Source organism: Procambarus clarkii, chromosome 52, assembly GCF_040958095.1.
Source record: "Procambarus clarkii isolate CNS0578487 chromosome 52, FALCON_Pclarkii_2.0, whole genome shotgun sequence".
NCBI classification, from domain to species: Eukaryota; Metazoa; Arthropoda; class Malacostraca; order Decapoda; family Cambaridae; genus Procambarus; species Procambarus clarkii.
Genome location: NC_091201.1, coordinates 11,025,542 through 11,044,457, shown reverse-complemented (window position 1 = coordinate 11,044,457; position 18,916 = coordinate 11,025,542). Strand labels below are relative to the sequence as shown.

Sequence of the window (18,916 nt, the reverse complement as noted above, 5' to 3'; positions counted from 1 at the left end):
ATAAAAGCATCAATGTCTTCATAATTAATTAAATATTGGTGTGTAGGTCTTCGGTAGGAGGAGAGATGGATGTATTGAACTTAGGTGTATTATTGTGCTACAGCCAAAGTATATATAGCAACAAATTTATGATCATTTTCCTCATTATTCATCAGTGAATAATGTTGTATATTATTGTAAGAAAAAGGTCATTGTTTTTATTTGTTTGTTTTCAAAATAGTTAGCCAGGTGTAGGCGGCAGTCAGTGCCAAACATCGCACTGGAGGTCAGTATGTCGCCATGACACACTGTTCCCCCTCTGAATTGTGGGGGAACACAACCAGCCTATGTCCAGTCCATACCCCAGTCCATTCGCTTGGCAAAGCTGAGTGTGGATTGTCCCAAATGTTTAGCCTGTACTATTTGCCAGATTAATGAAAACACAAACATGCTGTATTATAGATACAGATATAAAAAATCTTCCAACATAGACACTAAATATATTACCCAAACTCAGTTCATTTGATCAAAGACTTTAAACAATTTTTTATAATTTCCAAAAAAACATTTGTATTATAATGTATGACAACTGTCCAATAGTTTCAGGTACAAAAAATCAAGAGGCAGCGTGGCCATACTGCACTGAGCCATGTGGCACCGTCCTGGACTGTGGGCATGTCTGCAAAGGGCAGTGTGGTGACTGTTTACATGGACGTCAACACGTTGTTTGTGGTGAGAAGTGTGGCAAGCCTCTCGTGTGTGGACATGTGTAAGTATTGTGTGCTGTGTGACAATCACTCAGGTGTGGACTTGTGTAAGTATTGTGTGCAGTGTGACAATCACTCCGGTGTGGACATGTGTAAGTATTGTGTGCTGTGTGACAATCACTCAGGTGTGGACTTGTGTAAGTATTGTGTGCTGTGTGACAATCACTCAGGTGTGGACTTGTGTAAGTATTGTGTGCAGTGTGACAATCACTCAGGTGTGGACATGTGTAAGTATTGTGTGCTGTGTGACAATCACTCAGGTGTGGACTTGTGTAAGTATTGTGTGCTGTGTGACAATCACTCAGGTGTGGACTTGTGTAAGTATTGTGTGCTGTGTGACAATCACTCAGGTGTGGACTTGTGTAAGTATTGTGTTGCAGTGTGACAATCACTCCGGTGTGGACTTGTTTAAGTATTGTGTGCTGTGTGACAATCACTCAGGTGTGGACATGTGTAGGTGTGTTTAACAGAAAATTCTGTTAAAGTGCCTGATTTTCGAAAAGCTGATTTCAATAGTCAAAGAAATTGTTTGGGTCAAATAGAATGGAATATCTTGGGGATGGGGTGTGGGCTAGACGTGAACCCAGCGAGAGGTGACGGAAATGGGGATTTCGATGTGGATTCAAAATATAACCTATTTAAAAATATTCTAAGCAAAGCCCAGGAACCTAGTATACCATATAAATTGAATAGATCGAATACTAATGATCCAAAGGGGATAACAAAGGATCTGAAGAACCTTATAGGTAAAAAGAGAGCGTGGTACAAAAGGATTAAGAATGGGGAAGTTAGTTTAGAACAGGAATTCGTACAACTGGTTAGAAATATTAAAAAAGAGATAAGGAAAGCAAAAAGAAACTATGAAGTTCGCATAGCAAAGCAAGCGAAGACAAATCCTAAAGTTTTTTTCAGTTATATCGAACTAAGATTAGGGAAAGGATAGGTCCATTAAAAACTGAGACAGATCAAATAACGGATAATGACGAGGACATGAGTAGCATTTTTAATAAATATTTTATATCTGTATTTACTAAATAGGAACTTAACAATATGCCTTCAACCGAACAAATATATGTGGGTGGGGACGGGGACAGGTTGACTAGTTTAGCAGTGACCAGGGAGGATGTAATTAAACAAATAGTAAAACTAAAACCAAACAAATCCCAAGGGCCGGATGAAGTGTTTGCCAGGGTGCTTAAAGAATGCAAAGAGGAGCTTTCCGAGCCACTGTCTACTATATTTAATAAATCAATAGAGTTAGGTAGAGTGCCAATACCATGAGCCTCTATCTTTTTAATCAGTCTTTCATGTGGCACTGTATCAAAAGCTTTGCTAAAGTCAAGGTACACAACATCACAATCCTTACCACTATCAACTGCCTCAACTATGCTAGAATAAAAAGATAACAAATTTGTTAAACATGAACGGCCATTTATAAAACCATGTTGCGACTCAATTATTAATTTATGTTTTTCAAGATGAAGACGAATTTTATTTGCTATTATAGATTCGAGTAACTTTCCCACAATAGACGTTAGGCTAATTGGTCGATAGTTAGACGCAAGTGATCTATCTCCTTTCTTAAAAACTGGTATCACATTAGCAACTTTCCAAAACTCTGGCACTCTGCCTGACTCTATTGATTTATTAAATATGGTTGTTAAGTCACCCATGACATAAATACTGTTAGATCTAGATGCTCTAGATATTTCATCCCATAGATGCTTTGCTTCCATTCTGTCTAAATTTGGTGGCCTATATATAACTCCTTTTATAATATTATTTGCTTTTTCGTTTAATTCTATCCAAATAATTTCTGTGTGTGGCTCAGTTTTGATTCCCTCTTTGAGACTACATTTCAAATTGTCCCTAACATATATGGCTACTCCCCCTCCTCGTCTAATATATCTATCTGTGTGAAATAGTTTAAATCCATTTATCTGATATTCAGCTAATAGTTCTCTATTTTCTACATTCATCCACGTTTCGGTAAGTGCAATAATATCTATTTTTTCTGTGCTGACAGGAGCATTTAATTCATTAATTTTATTTCTTAGACTTCTACTGTATGTGTAATATATCCTAAGTGAATTGTTACTTTTCTTTCCCTGGTCATTTTGCCAATTCTTTTCTCCCACGAACACATACTTTTATTACCTCCTTCCTCCAAATCAATTCCCATACCACTATCTACTAACAGTTTAAACCCAAACAAACACCTCTAACCACTGGTTCCAACGAGTTCGCAACAGCAACAACCCCAGCCCTCGATAGATGCAACCCATCACGAGCATACATTTCATTTCTTCCATAGAAGTATTCCCAGTTGTCTATGAAAGATATTGCATTTGATTTGCAATCTTTCCAGCCGGCAATTGACACCAAGTGCCCTCGACATCCATAACGTAACCCACTACGCCCTATAATCAACCAAATACCAACTCCAACTTATCACCTGGCAAAAAAACTCAATGAACTCCTAACTCCATACACTCCAAGTAAACTTAGTCTACAATCATCAGCAGATTTCCTAGAATTGATCAAATCTACTCAGCCCGATGGAATCATTGCTTCCCTGGACGTTGAATCCCTATTTACCAACGTCCCAGTCGACACAACCATAGGAATGATACTGGACAGAGCATACAGAGACGAGAGCACCCCCAAATTAGACATACCTGAGCCACACTTGAAGAGTCTTCTCGAAGCATGTACAAAAGAAGCCCCTTTCATCAGTCCACAAGGAGACATGTATTTACAAATAGACGGAGTAGCAATGGGCTCCCCCTTAGGAGTTTTATTTGCTAATTTTTATATGGGAACCATCGAAGACAGGGTCTTCACCAGCAGACAAAAACCAACTGTATATTGCAGTTATGTAGATGACATATTCGTAATAGTAAAAGTCTCAGATAAACTAATTGACCTAAAATGACATCTAGAGAGAGAGAGAGAGTCAGTACTCCGATTTACACATGAAAATAGTGAAAATAACAGTCTGCCATTCTTGGATGTACTAATAACAAAAACAGGAACCTCTTTAAGCACCAACGTATATACCAAGCCAACCAACATAGGATTATGCCTGAACGGTAGAAGTGAGTGCCCCCAAAGATACAAAGCCAGTGTTCTCAATGCTTATATTCGTCGAGCGCTTACCCACTGTTCTGAATGGAGCAACGTGAGTAGAGAATTTGAAAGAGTAACTCAGGTATTGGTGAACAACGGATATAGCAACGCGGAAATAAACGCTGCTCTAAGAAGACACTTGGATCGTTGGTATAATCCAGAACCTAGAACAGAAACCACAACACCTCCAATAAAATTATATTACAAATCAACCATGCACAGTGAACATATAAAAGAGGAAAGAATAATGAAAGAAATAATCCGTAAAGGAGTAAAAAGCACTACTCCCAACCAAAACATAAACCTGATAATATTCTACAAAACCAAGAAGACTTCCGAACTCCTTATCAAAAACAGCCCGAAGCCGACGGAGAACCCTCTACAGCAGTCAAGCGTTGTATACATGTACACTTGCCCCCACGAAGGATGTAACCTTCAATCTAAGTACATAGGTATGACGTCGACCAAGCTAACGAGGCGTTTGACATGCCATCTTCAATCCGGTGCCCCTAGGAATCACATGAGACAAGCCCATGACATCACTCTAACAAGAGAAATGTTGAACAAGAATACCTGCATAATAGACAAAACCCAAGATGCAAGAAGATTATAAATTATTGAAGCAATTCACATAAGAATAGAACAACCTACCATGAACAACCAAATCACGGAACAACTTACTCTACCCACCATGAGAGTAAGGACAAGACCAGAACATAACGATGCTAACACAGAAGACAATGTCCAACATAACAGGCCAATTACACTGGATTAATCTTTGTATGTAGATAGGAGATGCCTCGTATGGGCCAATAAGCCTTCTGCAGTTACCTCTATTCTTATGTTCTTATGTTTCACGCCACATTTATCCCTTATGTATCCCCCCATGTTTTCACCTTTATTGTCTTATCACCTGACCCAGTGCGGGTATAAAATCAAGCAGCATTGTAAGATCTCTTCACTTGAGAATGAACCATGGAGGTTCGAAACGTTGTGCAAATTGTATAAGCAAGTGTAATACATTCTATAGTAAATCACTTCTTTTCTTCACCTTAAAAGTACGAAAATGAGTTTTGGAGAACTCCTATTTCAACTAAGCCCTGTTGCTAAGAAAATAGTTAGAGGGATAGAAGCCCTAAACCAGAAAATAATAAATACAGAATATGCGGTCATATTCAATGAAACATGTTTGAAAGAAAACCTGCTGCCAGTATACACCAATATATATATATATATATATATATATATTGTGCGGGTATATATATATATATATATATATATATATATATATATATATATATATATATATATATATATATATATATATATATATATATATATATATATATATTTCTGGTTTAGGGCTTCTATCCCTCTAACTATTTTCTTAGTTCTCCAAAACTCATTTTCGTACTTTTAAGGTGAAGAAAAGAAGTGATTTACTATAGAGTGTATTACACTTATTTGTATAATTTGCACGACGTTTCGAACCTCCATGGTTCATTCTCAAGTGAACAGATCTTACAATACTAGTTGATTTTATACCCGCATTAGGTCAGGTGATAATACAATGAAGGTGAAAAACATGGGGGGATACATAAGGGATAAACATAGGGGCTGCAGAAGGCTTATTGGCCCATACGAGGCATCTCCTATCTAAACACAAAGATTAATCCAGTGTAATTGGCCTGTTATGTTGGACATTGTCTTCTGTGTTGGCATCGATATGTTCTTGTCTTGTCCTTACTCTCATGGTGGGTAGAGTAAATAGTTCCGTGATTTGGGTGTTCATGGTAGGTCGCTCTATTCTTATGAGAATTGCCTCAAGAATTTGTAATCTTCTTGAATCTTGGGTTTTGTCTATTATGCAAGTATTCTTGTTCAACATTTCTCTTGTTAGAGTAATGTCATGGGCTTGTCTCATGTGATTCCTAGGGGCACCAGATTGAAGATGGCATGTCAAACGCCTCGTCAGCTTGGTCGACGTCATACCTATGTACTTACATTGAAGGTTACATCCTTCGTGGGGGCAAGTGTACATGTATACAACGCTTGACTGCTGTAGAGGGTTCTCCGTCGGCTTCGGGCTGATTTTGATAAGGAGTTCGGAAGTCTTCTTGGTTTTGTAGAATATTATCAGGTTTATGTTTTGGTTAGGAGTAGTGCTTTTTACTCCTTTACGGATTATTTCTTTCATTATTCTTTCCTCTTTTATATGTTCACTGTGCATGGTTGATTTGTAATATAATTTTATTGGGGGTGTTGTGGTTTCTATTCTAGGTTCTGAATTATACCAACGGTCCAAGTGTCTTCTTATAGCAGCGTTTATTTCCGCGTTGCTATATCCGTTGTTCACCAATACCTGAGTTACTCTTTCAAACTCTCTACTCACGTTGCTCCATTCAGAGCAGTGGGTAAGCGCTCGACGAATATAAGCATTGAGAACACTGGCTTTGTATCTTTGGGGGCACTCACTTCTACCGTTCAGGCATAATCCTATGTTGGTGGGCTTGGTATATACGTTGGTGCTTAAAGAGGTTCCTGTTTTTGTTATTAGTACATCCAAGAATGGCAGACTGTTATTTTCACTATTTTCATGTGTAAATCGGAGTACTGACTCTCTCTCTAGGTGTCTTTTTAGGTCAATTAGTTCATCTGAGTCTTTTACTATTACGAATATGTCATCTACATAACGGCAGTATACAGTTGGTTTTTGTCTGCTACTGAAGACCCTATCTTCGATGGTTCCCATATAAAAATTAGCAAATAAAACTCCTAAGGGGGAGCCCATTGCTACTCCGTCTATTTGTAAATACATGTCTCCTTGTGGACTGATGAAAGGGGCTTCCTTTGTACATGCTTCGAGAAGACTTTTCAAGTGTGGCTCAGGTATGTCTAATTTGGGGGTGCTCTCGTCTCTGTATACTCTGTCCAGTATCATTCCTATGGTTGTGTCGACTGGGACGTTGGTAAAAAGGGATTCAACGTCCAGGGAAGCGATAATTCCATCGGGCTGGGTAGATTTGATCAATTCTAGGAAATCTATTTCCTATAGATTTCCTATGTTTTGTGTCTGGAGAGTTTCTCATGAGTAGGCTGGCCGTTTTTCTGGTTTTATAGTAAATCGTCAGTTGTATCCTCTGATTTTTGTCTGTAGGGATAACGTTTCTATTAACAATATCTTTCAGGACCCTTTCCTCCGTTTTATGAGCTGTGGAAAAGAAGTTCCTGTAAAATAGTATCATTCCTATGGTTGTGTCGACTGGGACGTTGGTAAAAAGGGATTCAACGTCCAGGGAAGCGATGATTCCATCGGGCTGGGTAGATTTGATCAATTCTAGGAAATCTGCTGATGATTGTAGACTAAACTTACTTGGAGTGTATGGAGTTAGGAGTTCATTGAGTTTTTTTTTTTTTTTTTTTTTTTTTTTTTTTTTTTTTTTTTTTTTTTTTTTTTTTTTTTTTTTTTTTTTTTCATCGCTTCCCTGGACGTTGAATCCCTTTTTACCAACGTCCCAGTCGACACAACCATAGGAATGATACTGGACAGAGTATACAGAGACGAGAGCACCCCCAAATTAGACATACCTGAGCCACACTTGAAAAGTCTTCTCGAAGCATGTACAAAGGAAGCCCCTTTCATCAGTCCACAAGGAGACATGTATTTACAGATAGACGGAGTAGCAATGGGCTCCCCCTTAGGAGTTTTATTTGCTAATTTTTATATGGGAACCATCGAAGATAGGGTCTTCAGTAGCAGACAAAAACCAACTGTATACTGCCGTTATGTAGATGACATATTCGTAATAGTAAAAGATTCAGATGAACTAATTGACCTAAAAAGACACCTAGAGAGAGAGTCAGTACTCCGATTTACACATGAAAATAGTGAAAATAACAGTCTGCCATTCTTGGATGTACTAATAACAAAAACAGGAACCTCTTTAAGCACCAACGTATATACCAAGCCCACCAACATAGGATTATGCCTGAACGGTAGAAGTGAGTGCCCCCAAAGATACAAAGCCAGTGTTCTCAATGCTTATATTCGTCGAGCGCTTACCCACTGCTCTGAATGGAGCAACGTGAGTAGAGAGTTTGAAAGAGTAACTCAGGTATTGGTGAACAACGGATATAGCAACGCGGAAATAAACGCTGCTATAAGAAGACACTTGGACCGTTGGTATAATTCAGAACCTAGAACAGAAACCACAACACCCCCAATAAAATTATATTACAAATCAACCATGCACAGTGAACATATAAAAGAGGAAAGAATAATGAAAGAAATAATCCGTAAAGGAGTAAAAAGCACTACTCCTAACCAAAACATAAACCTGATAATATTCTACAAAACCAAGAAGACTTCCGAACTCCTTATCAAAAACAGCCCGAAGCCGACGGAGAACCCTCTACAGCAGTCAAGCGTTGTATACATGTACACTTGCCCCCACGAAGGATGTAACCTTCAATGTAAGTACATAGGTATGACGTCGACCAAGCTGACGAGGCGTTTGACATGCCATCTTCAATCTGGTGCCCCTAGGAATCACATGAGACAAGCCCATGACATTACTCTAACAAGAGAAATGTTGAACAAGAATACTTGCATAATAGATAAAACCCAAGATTCAAGAAGATTACAAATTCTTGAGGCAATTCACATAAGAATAGAGCGACCTACCATGAACACCCAAATCACGGAACTATTTACTCTACCCACCATGAGAGTAAGGACAAGACAAGAACATATCGATGCCAACACAGAAGACAATGTCCAACATAACAGGCCAATTACACTGGATTAATCTTTGTGTTTAGATAGGAGATGCCTCGTATGGGCCAATAAGCCTTCTGCAGCCCCTATGTTTATCCCTTATGTATCCCCCCATGTTTTTCACCTTCATTGTATTATCACCTGACCTAATGCGGGTATAAAATCAACTAGTATTGTAAGATTGTTCACTTGAGAATGAACCATGGAGGTTCGAAACGTCGTGCAAATTATACAAATAAGTGTATTACACTCTATAGTAAATCACTTCTTTTCTTCACCTTAAAAGTACGAAAATGAGTTTTGGAGAACTCCTATTCCAATTAAGCCCTGATGCTAAGAAAATAGTTAGAGGGATAGAAGCCCTAAACCAGAAAATAATAAATACAGAATATGCGGTCATATTCAATGAAACATATATATATATATATATATATATATATATATATATATATATATATATATATATATATATATATATATATATATATATATATATGTCGTACCTAGTAGCCAGAACGCACTTCTCAGCCTACTATGCAAGGCCCGATTTGCCTAATAAGCCAAGTTTTCATGAATTAATGTTTTTTCGACTACCTAACCTACCTAACCTAACTTAACTTTTTCGGCTACCTAACCTAACCTAACCTATAAAGATAGGTTAGGTTAGGTTAGGTAGGGTTGGTTAGGTTCGGTCATATATCTACGTTAATTTTAACTCCAATGAAAAAAAATGGACCTCATACATAATGAAATGGGTAGCTTTATCATTTCATAAGAAAAAAATTAGAGAAAATATATTATTTCAGTAAAATTTGGCTTATTAGGCAAATCGGGCTTTGCATATTATGCTGAGAAGTGAGTTCTGGCTAATAGGTACGACATATATATATATATATATATATATATATATATATATATATATATATATATATATATATATATATATATATATATATATATATATATATGTCGTACCTAGTAGCCAGAACGCACTTCTCGGCCTACTATTCAAGGCCAGATTTGCCTAAAAAGCCAAGTTTTCCTGAATTAATATATTTTCTCTAATTTTTTTCTTATGAAATGATAAAGCTACCCATTTCATTATGTATGAGGTCAATTTTCTTTTATTGGAGTTATAATTAACGTAGATATATGACCGAACCTAACCAACCCTACCTAACCTAACCTAACCTATCTTTATAGGTTAGGTTAGGTTAGGTAGCTGAAAAAGTTAGGTTAGGTTAGGTTAGGTAGGTTAGGTAGTCGAAAAATAAATAATTCATGAAAACTTGGCTTATTAGGCAAAACGGGCCTTGCATAGTAGGCCGATAAGTGCGTTCTGGCTACTAGGTACGACATATATATATATATATATATATATATATATATATATATATATATATATATATATATATATATATATATATATATATATATATACATATATATATATATATATATATATATATATATATATATATATATTCAGGCTTGTTCGCATATATATATATATATATATATATATATATATATATATATATATATATATTCAGGCTTGTTCGCATATATATATATATATATATATATATATATATATATATATATATATATATTCAGGCTTGTTCGCATATATATATATATATATATATATATATATATATATATATATATATATATATTCAGGCTTGTTTGCATATATATATATATATATATATATATATATATATATATATATATATATATATATATATATATATATATATATATATATATATATATATATATATATATATATATATATATTCAGGCTTGTTCGCATATATATATATATATATATATATATATATATATATATATATATATATATATATATATATATATATATATATATATATAAAAGTCAGCGTCAGAGAGACACACATATTCATCAATCGTAGGTAATAAGTTGTTTGGGAGACTCATAATAAAATTTCCAAATTATGGAAATTGCCTTTCCAGAATTATGGTCGCTTACGGAGTAACATGCAAAAAAAAAAAATAAATATATATATATATATATATATATATATATATATATATATATATATATATATATATATATATATATATATATATATATATATATATATAAACAGCTTTAGACACACACACCCACCAGGAGACTTGAACCCTCGCCAGCACAGATGCTTCACAGTAACCAGCATAGCTGGTATGCACTAAACCCACTGCACAAAATTCAGAGCCTTAAAAAAGGTGAAAAATTTGGGGTATTTAAGCCCCAGATACCTCCACCCCACAAGAACACCAGAGTAAGTGAGAGGTCACTCACGTTTTTAATCAAGCTCTGTTAAAATGGGAGAACATGGTGTTTATGCTTTATGCACTAACTTGTATAAACCACAAGTCTGAAGTTAAACAACTATAGACACACACACACCCACCAGGAGGCTTGAACTTTCGCCAGCACAGATGCTTCACAGCAACCGGCACAGCTGGTACGCATTAAACCTACTGCACCAAACTCAGAGCCTTAAAAAGGATGGAAGTTTCGGGATATTTAGATCAGGATTGTTTTGGATCCCCCAGCCATAGATAGTGTAAATGGGATAAAGATACATGAGTTAATAAAGATGTGTAGTTAAGGAACACTGAGGTACATTGTGTATGATTATAGAAAATATTTCTACAATTGTAGGTACGTTTTGTACTATATTTTACATATTGCAAATGAAATAGTTTGTTGTCAATATGAAATCCATAGGAATTCCCCCTTCTGCTCTGCTTTCAAAATAGGAGTTATATATTCTTGGTTTTGTTTGATTGTTAACTTCATTCCAAATAATTTGTTATACGAGTTTTTCAAGTTAATGGATGAGTGTGTTAGTAGTCAGCTACATGTATACATTCTTGAGTTTAGTATTCACTGTGGCAGTTAAAATAAGAGATAGGCATTTGAGAAGTAGAAGTTGTGCCATTAGCAAATAGTATTAGCTTAAGATATTGTGTGGAATTTGGTAGGCAATTGATGTATATAAGAACATAGGTGGGCTAACTATACTTCTCTGAGGAATGCTAATATTAACCGGGAATGTGGGAGTAGCATTATTGTTCACAGAAACATACTGGTGGCTCTCACTATGGTAAGATCGAATGTATAATGGTGAGAGACCCTTCACTCTGTAGTGATGCAATTTGACCAGAAGGATATTGTTATAACGGTCTCAAAAGCCTTATGAATGTCACTAAATAAACGTATTTCACCATCATGTGATAAATAGCTAATGACAGTTTCGTTTTGTTAATTCTGTTTTATAAAACATTTTTGACAGATGCAAAGCTGACTGTAGCAGCGAGTGTCCCCCGTGCCAGAGACCATGTACTTTGCGTTGTGTACATAGCCGCTGTACCAGCAGGTGTGGAGAGCCCTGCAGACCATGTCAGGTTAGTGTTACAGCCGCTGTACCAGCGGGTGGAGAGCCCTGTAGACCATGTCAGGTTAGTGTTACTGCCGCTGTACCACCAGGTGTGGAGAGTCCTGTAGACCATGTCAGGTTAGTGTTACAGCCGCTGTACAAGCAGGTGTGGAGAGCCCTGTAGACCATGTCAGGTTAGTGTTACAGCCGCTGTATCAACAGGTGTGGAGAGCCCTGCTGGCCATGTCAGGATCTGGACCTGGATTCATCAAGCATTACGGACCTTAGCATTATTTCTTACTCTTTGACAGCTTTGTGTACACTCATTAAAGAGTTTATGAGGTCTGAAGCTTTGGGTGGCTGTTTATAACAATAATAACATTTGACTGGGATGTTTCCTTGCTCGTAAACTGTTTAGTAAATGTAAACAAAGCCGCCAGAAACTGAGAAAAACTGTTCAGGTTCTTAACTGCTTGATGAATCCAGCTTCTGGTCACATTACTATTAGAGTCGCTGCACCTGCAGATGTGGCCAGCACACCACATCTTTTCTGAATAGTGACACAGCCGCTACACCTGCAGGCTTGACCAACCCTGCAAACCTGGTCAGGATAGTGTTATGTGTGCTTTATCATCAGGTGTGGCCAAACATGTTGACCATGTCAATAGCACATTAGCTGCAGCAGAAGGTGGCCTACCCTCCGTGTGTTGCCAGTCAGGCAGATGTGGCCAGTCAGATGCAAATGCAAATGTCATTACTCGACATTGTTTCTCTGTACTACTGTATAAATTAGTTCATTAGATATATGGCATCATTGCTGGCACGGAAATGCATGCTTTAATAACAGAAACAATTTTAACAACAGAAAAATGAGGTCAGTAATTATAGGCAATGTATCGGACTAGACAAATGTCATAATTGGAATACCACAGGGCACAGTTCTAGCACCGGTAATGTTCATTATCTGCATAAAGGCCCTACCAGAAAGAATACATAATTATATGAACATGTTTACTGGTGATGCTAAGATACTAATTAAAATCTTAAGATGATTTTCATGCCCTTCAAGAAGACCTGGACAAAATAAATGTATAAAGCACCACTTGCCAAATGGAATTTAATGTTAATAAATGCCATGCTATGGAATATGGACTAGGACAAAACCGACTACACACAACCTACAAATTATATGAAAAAGCTTTAAAACAATCTGATAAAGAAAGAGATCTAGGAGTGGTTCTAAGTAGAAAACTGTCACCCAAGGACCACCTAATGAACAATGTGCTAAAAGCACTTTCCTATTTCTAAATTTCATTTAAATACATTGATGGTGTAAACAAATTGTTCATGACCTATATAAAACCAAAGTTGGAATATGCCGTGGTTGTATTGTTGTAATATCTTACGCACATCAATAAATTAGAAAAATTGCAAAGACATGAACTAAATGGCTTTGGAACTCAAAGACAATAGCTATGAAGAGAGACTAGAGGTATTAAATATGACAAAACTAGAAGGAAAAGAGGCGAAATGATTAATGCTGTCAAAATTAGTAACTGGAATCGAAAAAGATCGATAGGAAAGAAATCCTGAAACCTGGAACTCCAAGAACAAGCGGTTATAAATTTAAACTAACTAAACACAGCTACCGAAGAAATGTTAGAAAAGCAACAGTAAGAAATTAATCAATAATAATCATAGTTTATTTATAAGAAGGTACTATGAGTTGGCGAGATTACATAAGATTGGTATTTGTATATTCTTGCAAAGCCTCTAACACGCATAGCGTCTCGGGCAGGTCCTTAATCTAACATATCAGGTAAGATGAAAAGGTACGCTGTAGCAAGGTTTTATGTCAACAAATAACTACAATATAAATTGACAGAGGTGATTATACTGGTAAAGATATTTATGTCCTAAGTACTAATATTAAGGAAGTAGGTAGTACAAGATACAGTGTGAGTTTGAAGCACAATGAAACTGTGACGATGAAATTAGGTACTTTTTGGTTTAACTTTTGAACAGGGCATAGGTTGGACAGTTTTGTAATTCACCAGGGAGAGAGTTCAAAAGACTGGGTCCTTTCATTTGCAAGGAGTGATTGCACAGATTTAGTTTGACTCTGGGGATATCAGAGATATATTTATTTCTGGTGTTGTGCTCATACGTTATTATTACACCTGTGAAGGAAAGGTTTCAGATCAAGATTAGCATTTAGGAACAAGGCTTTGTACATGCAAATAGCACATGAGAATGTGTGGAGTATATGTTTAGAATGTTAAAAGACTTAAGCCGAGGGGGCTGTGTGTTGTCTGAAGGCAGAGTTTATTATAGTTCTGATAGCAGATTTTTGCTATAGATGGGCTGAGTGACGATGAGCTTGAGATAATTTACAGTGGTTGAACCCCATGCACAGATACTGTATGTAAGATAGGGATATATTAACGTGTAGTATAATGAGAGGAGAGCAGAGTTGGGTACATAATATCTGATTTTAGAAAGTATACCAACCGTTTTTTATACTTTTTTTGGGGCTATGTGTTACATGTGGGTGCTGAAGTTCCGTCTCTAGTGTAAGTATAGGCCAAAGAACTTTCCATGATTTTTATTGCTGATGTTAACATTGTCTATCTGAAGCTGAATTGCATTTGTTGGTGTTGTGATTATGGTCCTATTGCATCTGTCTAGGGCGAGTTTCAGAATAGGGTTTGCAGTTAAGAACCAGGTTTTGTAAATGTAGATGGTACAATAAAATGTGTAGAGTGAGTTTAGGTTTAGCATGTTTAGGGATTTAAACAGGGGGGGAGGGGCTGAGTGATGTCTGAAAGCAGAGTTTGTTATTGTTATGATTTTTGCTGGATGATGATGGACTTGATGTAGTTTGCAGTGATTGAACCCCATGCACAGATACCATAAGTAAGATAGGGAAAGATTAGTGCGTTGTATAGTGAGAGGAGAGCAGAGGTATGTACATAATATCTGATTTTAGAGAGTATAGCAAATGTTTTAGAGACTTTCTTAGTTTTGTGTTGTATGTGGGTGTTGAAGTTGAGTCTCTTTTCTATGTATAGGCCAAGGAACTTTCCATAATTTTTATTGCTAACGTTAACATTGTCTCTCTGAAGTTGAATTTGATTTGATGATTAAGTACCAAGTAAAATGTAGTAAGTCTTCCATGTTTAGTGTGAGTTTGTTGGTTGACATCCATGTGTGGACCTTTTTTAATTCATCGTTGACAATATTATTTAGTGTGTGGGGGGTTGGGTCAGAATAGATGAAGGTAGTATCGTCAGCAAATAGTATAGGTTTAAGAATTTAATGTGCATTTTGTTTTGTAACTAGCTCATCAAGACTATAACTTGCTTAGCTAAACGACTTGCGGGGTTCAATTCCTGAGCCCTACACAACCACTCACAAGATGAGTATATGGTGCATATTAAATGAACTATAAACTAACTCTCTGATATAAATAGTATAAGGTATTTTCTATAGGTTATAATGAGCAGTGATACTGATATCTTTGTTATACAATGTACATGATATAATTTAGTTAAATTAATATTTATTACAACTGTTTATACAATAATATATTGATTACATAACGCTCATATACAAATTTATTTTTTTACTTAGTACCAAACATTTTCTCAAACTGGTCATTGTGGACGTTAAATTTTGTATGTTCTCTCATATGGTTTTAAAGTTTTACAGTTTTTCAAGAAAAGCATGTTTTTTCCTGTCACAGACGTGATGTCAACATAGTATGTATATAAAAACCCGCTCGGAGGCAAATAGAAATAGAACGTTGTGTGAAAATTTCAAAGCAATTGGTGAAGATCTTTTGGAGATTAGTGATTTTGAACAAATGAACATTTACATTTTTATTTATATAGATTGCTCTTGCTTGCTATATTGCTCACTTGGTGGCAAGTGGTGTCAATGGTTGTCAGGGGAGGCAAGTGGTGTCAATGGTTGTCAGGGGAGGCAAGTGGTGTCAGTGGTTGTCAGGGGAGGCAAGTGGTGTCAATGGTTGTCAGGGGAGGCAAGTGGTGTCAATGGTTGTCAGGGGAGGCAAGTGGTGTCAATGGTTGTCAGGGGAGGCAAGTGGTGTCAATGGTTGTCAGGGGAGGCAAGTAGTGTCAGTGGTTGTCAGGTGGGGTCAGTGGTGGTCAGGGAAGGCAAGTGGTTGTCAGGGGAGAAACGTTGTGTCAGTGGTTATCAGGTGGTGTCAGTAGTTGTCATGGGAGGTAAGTTGTGTCAGTGGTTGTCATGGGAAGCAGGTGGTGCCAGTGGTTGTCATGGGAGGCAAGTAGTGTCAGTGGTTGTTAGGGGAGAAAAGTGGTGTCAGTTATTGTCAGGGAAAGGCAAGTGGTGTCAGTGGTTATCAGAGGAGACACGTGATGTCAGTGGTTGTCAGGGGGGAAAACAAGTGGTGTCAGTGTTTGTCATGGGAGGCAGGTTGTGTCAGTGCTTGTCAGTGATGGCTTGTGGTATTATTAGTGGAAGTTGTCAGGGGAGTAGGTAGTGTTAGTTGTTAGGGCTGGTGTTGTGAAGGTAGGTAGTGTGTAAGTTGCTAGGGAAGGCAAGTGGTGTCAGTTGTTGTTGGGAGAGACAAGTGGTATTTGTGGTTGTCATGGGAGGCATGCAAGGGGGTGTCAGTATTTGTTACGGATGGTTGCTGGTGTTAGTAGTGTTAGTTGTCAGGGGAGCAGGTGGTGTCGGTTATGAGGATTGTTGTTGGGGAGGCAGGTGGTGAGTGAAGATACATGTCCAGAACAGGGTTCATCAGGCCTAGCGCAGTAGCCTCGACCCGGTCAACCTTTGTACCTATTGTACTCACACTTGGCCCACTCATAGACTCTTTCATCTGCATGCATCATTTTGAGAGGTGCAGTGTGTGTGCAAATACTCTCATGATGACTGCAAGATTTGTGATGTAGGCAGTCGAGCCACGAGTGTCCATGTTAGTGGTTAGGCAGGGCTTAAGTTTTTTTTATTTATATATACAAGAGATCTTACATTCTTATACAGCCACTAGTACGCGTAGCGTTTCGGGCAAGTCCTTAATCCTATGTTCCCTGGAATACGACCCCGCCAAATCGTTTAAAAACCAGGTACCCATTTTACTGTTGGGTTGGCCGAGGCTACAATTAAGATACGAGCCCACTACAAAGCGCTCGCGAGACGCCAGGCGAGCGTCTTACCACTACTCAACAGTGACTTACAACCATCTTTGAAGAGTTTCTTAGAGTTAAGATTTAGTGTGAGCACTTGGCAGACAGTGGTAGTGCGTTTTATGATATGTACAGGGTGCACAATATAATACAGCTGATACTCAAGAATTTCGGTGAAAATATACTGAATTAACTTCTCAGGATTGTAGGCGATACGGTTTCTCCAATACTTTAATTGACAGAAAATGTTTGAATGCATCCAACGTAAAAAGTATAACACTTTAGAGATTTGATGAATAGCAGAGCTATGGGTAGTGCAAGAGCAGGGACAGCCCTCTTATATGTAATAGATGGTATTTCATTAATGTTCCAAGCTTTGGTTTTAAGTGATTGAATTATGGATATAATATCTGTCGGGCTGTCTAGTAAAAGGAGTTGAGAGTTTGGATGTAGTATAGATATGTCTGACAGATATGTAGTAACATGTGTTTGGGTCTCTAGGATTTTTCTGGCAAGGTTAGCACTAATTGATGAAAAGAGGCTAATTGAATTCAGTTGCAATATCTAAGTCTGTTGTAAATGGGTAACCATCTTTGGAGAGTTTTATCTGCTTGTTTTGTGATTTTTGTTTAGACCCTAGGATGTTAGACATGTTTTTCCATGTACTGTTCATATTTCCTTTGGTTTCTTTAAGTCTATTATAATAAAAGGAAGCTTTGGCTCTTCATATTATATTGGTAAGAATTGATGAGTATCTCTTAACTTCGTCTAGAACAATACAGAAGCATTACTCTAGAAACAGTTACAAATCTTTTAAAAGTACGTCATCTATAATTTAGTGAATAACTATATTTTCTCACAGCATTTTGAATTATGTAAATAAAGCATAAACATTAAAATATTTTCATGTGCAGGAAAAGTGTGTGAGGAAGTGCAAACACCGGAAGTGCAAGAATCTTTGTGGTGAGAAATGTTCAGTGAGCCCATGCCAGGAAAATTGTCCTGAGAAGCTAGGATGCGGTCACCCTTGTGTTGGGTTCTGCGGGGAGCCTTGTCCACCACTGTGCCGTACCTGCAACACTGAACAACTTACTGAGATTTTGTTTGGCTCTGAAGAAGATGAAAATGCAAGGTAAAAACTAAATTTTTTTAGTGGTATCTGTCCTGTTAAAGTATTACCAATAAAGTGTGTTCATTTTAAACTCCTAATATGAACTCTTATAACCGCCCAAACTCTTATAATGGGCGACTTTAACCACCAGACAATAGATTGGGTAAATCTAACATTGTAAGCAGAAGGAGATCAACTTCTTGTCCTAGTGCAGGACTCTTTTCTCATAAAGCATGTGATAGAGCCCGCTTGAGGAAACAACAACTTGTGATGTTTCTGGGAGGGTGAGCGGAGGGAGCTAATAGGTGACCATGACATGTAGGCAGCATGGAAAATTTTCGAAACGTTCATTACTGAACTCGTTCAAAGAAATGTGCCAAAAAGGAGAAAGAAAAGAAAGGAAACTAGATGGATGATAAATAGTAAAAAGAGATTTATTAACTAAACGGAATCTCTGGAGACGGTATAAATCCACAGTGAACATGCTTGATTGTGAGATGCATAGAAGTGCATTAATTTCATCCACCCCCAGGATATCAGAATAGCCTAAAGATAAGAAAGAAAAG

At 37.2% G+C, this 18,916-nt stretch overlaps 1 long non-coding RNA gene across 1 annotated transcript; it reads left to right on the top strand.

Annotated features, from left to right (window-relative positions):
- The first annotated feature begins 566 nt into the window (after positions 1-566).
- Positions 567-18,368, top strand: LOC138352001 (uncharacterized). Its single transcript, XR_011222683.1, has 3 exons — positions 567-748; positions 11,982-12,093; positions 18,154-18,368. It is a non-coding gene; the product is annotated as an uncharacterized lncRNA (long non-coding RNA).
- Positions 18,369-18,916: the final 548 nt, after the last annotated feature.